This window comes from Limulus polyphemus, unplaced genomic scaffold (assembly GCF_000517525.1).
Source record: "Limulus polyphemus unplaced genomic scaffold, Limulus_polyphemus-2.1.2 Scaffold507, whole genome shotgun sequence".
Lineage (NCBI taxonomy): Eukaryota > Metazoa > Arthropoda > Merostomata > Xiphosura > Limulidae > Limulus > Limulus polyphemus.
The window spans coordinates 47556-53093 of record NW_013666117.1 but is presented as its reverse complement, the minus strand read 5'-3'; positions in this window follow the sequence as shown (position 1 = coordinate 53093).

Genomic DNA, 5538 nt, shown 5'->3' with positions numbered 1-5538 from the left:
CTTCACACGCCTATAACTATAACCAACGCGACGCGCCAAAAGAGTAGTATCTATTATTAGTTTGCTATAGTCAGTGTGCTATAAACTTCGGAAGTTATAACTTTGATTATTATAACGCTTATCAATCGGAAAACTTCAGATATTTGACCAGGAGTATTTACAAAGGTCGAATATTACAAATCATTTAACTTCAGTGGATTCTCATTGGGCATTAGTATTTTTACGAAAACATTATATAACTTCTTCGTGGAAAACTCGTCGTGTGTGGCTGGTGAATAACGAAGGACAAAGCTAGCTAGCTCCCCGTTAAGCGAATCGTACCTACATCAACTCGTAATTAACTCGCTCATCGTGAACCCTCGATAACATATCAAGGAAGTTCCAGACTAGACAGAAGACTTTATATTGCTTGTAAGTTTGTAAATTTTTTGTATATAAATCATTGTGTGTAATAATTGTTATTGTAAATTGTATTGTTGTTTATATATTAAACATATTTGTGTTAAAAAAGAAAACTGTGTATATCAATCTTGTTGGCAAATATCATAAATTGGAGATATATCGGCATATATTTAAAATACTAAATCCAAAGTACAAGTTAACTACTAAATTTAAATTATCAGTTAACTCAGTTTAGACCTATTGAAATTGTAATACGTAACAATGTCTATCCATAGATCAGGCTGTGACTTATTCTTCTTACTAGCTGCCCAAATAACCATTAATGTCCTGTATTTTTATTCTTATCTCTTTATCAGTATTACTGTATTTCTCTGTTAGTTCACACATATTCTTTTATATAATTTTCTCACTCTGCTTTGTAAATAAACACTTTACACAAAGAAACGTCACATATATATATATATATATTCTTTTTGTAACCTAGCTTATAGATTAATGTGTTTGATGCTACTTCATTTGTTGTATGAAATATCTGATTCATGTGACACTCTATGCAGTCACGAGGAAGCTAAAGGATGACGTCTCCTAGTAACGTAGTGATCTGTCACTAGGGTCACTCAGACAATTACTGAGACTATCTTTGAACTCTACTAAGTACTTCAGCATGATTGATGATACACTAATGGGTTTACCTCTTAAGAGTATTAACGACATCTGTTATCCACCATTAACTCTTTCAATTCTATGATTACTGAATTCTCGCATGTATGGGTGTGGTTACATGGATGTATTAGTGTTCTATCGGAACTGTATCACTGTAGTCTTAAGAGTATATTGAAAGTCATTTACGCGCATGTTTTTGGAAACGACGATTGTGTTTGACATACTAGAACTGAAGACCGCATTTTCCTTGGCAACCATGCTCTATCTACTTATCCTGCTGTCTAACAACAACCCTCCTGAGCTTCTCCATTAATGTCTTATGCTTACGGCTACGCTTATGCATATTAAAAGCAGAAAATATCATTGGAGCCATCATCGCTGCTCTAGCGGTTGACTGGGATTGCTGTGAATCCAGTTTTATCAGCCATCTTTCTCATTAAATTAGCCGTTGATTTCGAGGTGCAGCTGGAAGCTTGAGGAAGTCGTCAACTTCAAACTATTCTTTATTATCTTCTTAATGATACTGGAGATGTGTTAAACTTCACAGCAATGAAACACATAGATCGACATTGTTAAACATAGTAAAGTGATCGCATAACTATCCAGCCATAAACCAAGTTTTGGAAGAATTTTACAAACATGTTCAGCGTGGCTTATTTTTATGTGGTGCCTGTCACGTGACTGTAGTTATAGAACCATCCCAACATTCGCATGAAAGCACTAACTACTTTACGTGTGTTTCCATAATGTTTAAATAACCATATGGTGCGTGTACTCTCTAAGGTGTATATGCACAGTCTCTAACAGGAAATGAGTATAGGTAATGTTCAGTGTATTAAGTTATTTTTGTTAGTGTACAGTGTTTGATGTATAATTGTCCTCAACATGGTATTGATTGTCTTCTGTTATGTAGTTGAGTATCTTGGATGGTTTACTCTATCTTCTGCTATAGTACTGATTATCTGGATTGATTCACTATATCTTCTGCTATGGTACTGATTATCTGCGTTGGTTTATTCTATCTTCTGCTATGAAGTTGATTACCTGGGGCAGAAGATAAACCAGTTTGGTACTGATTATCTAGGCTGATTTACTCTATCCTCTGCTATGAAGTTGATTACCTGGGCTGGTTTATCTTCTGCTATGGTGTTGATTATCTGGGCTGGTTTACTCTATCTTCTGCTATGATTAACTGGGGTGATTTACTCTATCTTCTGCTATGGTGCTGATTATTTGGAGTGGTTAGCTTTATCGTCTGCTATGGTGTTAATTATTTGGCGTTTTTTACTCTATCTTCTACTATGAAGTTGATTACCTGGGCTGGTTTATCTTCTGCTATGGTGTTGATTATCTAGGCTGATTTACTCTATCCTCTGCTATGATTATCTGCGTTGGTTTACTCTATCTTCTGCTATGATTATCTGCGTTGGTTTACTCTATCTTCTGCTATGAAGTTGATTACCTGGGCTGGTTTATCTTCTGCTATGGTGTTGATTATCTGGGCTGGTTTACTCTATCTTCTGCTATGATTATCTGGGGTGATTTACTCTATCTTCTGCTATGATGCTGATTATTTGGAGTGGTTAGCTTTATCGTCTGCTATGGTGTTAATTATTTGGCGTTTTTTACTCTATCTTCTACTATGAAATTGATTATCTGTTGTGGTTTACTCTATATTCTGCATGCATGAATGTACTTACATCTTATTTGAGTTTGTCAGTGCATTCTAATGTATACGATGTATGGGTGTGTTTTTACAATGTTAAGCGTAATCTCAGGCGTGCATACATGTAACTCTATATATGGCTTTGCTCTTGAACTATAAATTCTTATTTGCAAAAATCTGGATTAATTAAAGGCTACAAACAGCGTTTTTCCAGCTCCTCATAAACATGAACACACGTGCAACATCTTTCTAACCTTATTTTTGGTTTTAGTTTCTTCAGTTTTCAGCAGAATACAGTTTTTAATTTGAAATACTGGAATTAATCTTTATTCTTTGGAAGTATCAATGATTCAACTCTCTGGATGTAAGACTTTATTCTCAGTAGTATGATTTATCTTAAAGTAAATTAATGGTTTCTGCATAGTGTGTGAGGCCCTGCATGGCCAGGTGTTTAAGGCACTCGACTCGCAATCTGAGGGTCGCGGGTTCGAATCCCTGTCACATCAAACATGCTCGCCCTTTCAGCCGTGGGGGCGTTATAATGTGACGGTCAATCCCACTATTCGTTGGTAAAAGAGTAGCCCAAGAGTTGGCGGTGGGTGGTAATGACTAGCTGCCTTCCCTCTAGTCTTACACTGCTAAATTAGGGACGGCTAGCGCAGATAGCCCTCGTGTAGCTTTGCGCGAAATTCAAAAACAAACAAACAAACATAGTGTGTGGATTTACACTTCATGGTGTAGTAATTTACGGTTGGAGTATTTAGGATGTATATGAGAATACTCCCTAAAATATGTGAATGTATTTCCTGTGTTCAGTGTCGATACTTTTTGGTTATATAGCTCTACTCTCGAAGGGTGTATGGATGTAATTTTAAACAAGAATCATTATTGTTTCTGAGGTGTATGTAGTAATGCCTTAATATGAAATTGAGTACATTCATTGAGATATATAGGTTTAATCTGCGGAGTAAGAAAATATGTGCACACAACCTGTGAAATATATTAGTGTATTCTCTTGGATGTATGAGTTGCATAAGTTTATTTTTCGAGTTATCTCTATGTAGTCAAAACAATACATATTCTCTAAAGAGTATGAATACATTCTCGGGTATGTACAGCTTTATTGCATAGTAAGTAAATCTTCTGTCTGGTATATATATTTATATCTCTGTAATCTCTGAGATGTATATTTTTACTTCAGAGTATTGGAACTATATTGGATGTATAAGATTACAGAGTACGGCTGTACTTTGTTGGACGTAATAAGGAACTCTATTGGATGTATAAGATTACAGAGTACGGCTGTACTTTGTTGAACGTAATAATGAACTCTATTGGATGTACAAGATTACAGAGCACGGCTGTACTTTGTTGGACGTAATAAGGAACTCTATTGGATGTATAAGATTACAGAGTACGGCTCTACTTTGTTGAACGTAATAATGAACTCTATTGGATGTACAAGATTACAGAGTACGGCTCTACTTTGTTGGACGTAATAAGGAACTCTATTGGATGTATAAGATTACAGAGTACGGCTGTACTTTGTTGGACGTAATAATGAACTCTATTGGATGTATATATAACTGTATTTTATAAGATGTAATACTTAACTCTGTGTTGTATATTTGTGAACTGTAGGTTATATAAATATGCCGTCTATGTCAGTGAATTATGTGAGGTGTACCCGTGTTTTCTATAGAAATGTATGTTTAACATCGAAGATGTATGTATGTCCGCTCTGAAGACTACAACTACACTATCCTACCAAAAGTCATGAGACACTCTTCTGATTGCAGAAAATGGGTATGAATGTGGATTTTCTGGGGTGTTCTGTTAATACGAAGATCTGTTTGTCTAAATCAACATAAACTGACTTCTCGAAATAAAGAAATGTTCTCTGAAGCACCGATTGATTTTAGCAGAATATTAACCATACTTGCTTGGGAGATGGTTGTCAATGAAAGAGCTATGTGTGTTTGTACTATAACTCTTACTAAGTAATTTCATGATGTCAGAAAACCGCGTAAGTTCAAGAAGTCTTGATACAAGAGGTTAAAAACCCTATAACCCGAGCGCTTTCGAAAGGTGAACCTTTCTTCTTCAGGAGCAAATATTACCAAGATTTCTATGATACTTTGGGGCTAGTTTGTAAGACTGTGGGCACTTACCACAATAAGCAGCATAGGTCAATACAGAAGGTACTAGTGAATACTGACGCAGTGACACATGCCACATTATATATAAAATGTAAGTACATAAAAATGAGGGTTGGCCAGATGGCTTAAGAAATTGAAATTTTCGTAGTCAAGTGAAAGTTAATAAAACAAAAATTGGCTGATTTAAAAAATCAAAGTTATCCTGAAGAACATAAAAAGGAGCTGGTTGATTCTTGGATTCAAAATTTAAGTTAACCAGACATACTTACGGAGTGAGTTGGATCTTTGAACCAGATAAAAGAATGAAACAGGTAGCAGACAGAAGTGAGCTGCTGGTTCTTTGAATTTATTATTTAAAAACTAATAGAAAGCACAAAAAAAGCCATTTTTTTATAATATAGATAATAATTCATCAGTTATCCCAAAGAAGTGAGGTGGCTTTTTCCAAAATTTCATCAAATTTAACTAAATAAAAGAGAAAAAACAGCGACAACAATGTGTAAACAGCTGAACTGAAACTACAAAACTAATGGAAGTTTCATCTGGAGTTGACCCAAATCTCATCAAATGATTTTGAATTATTGCCAATTTTTGTTTTTTCCTAGTTAAGTACAATGTTGCACAATGGGCTATATGTGTCTGACCACC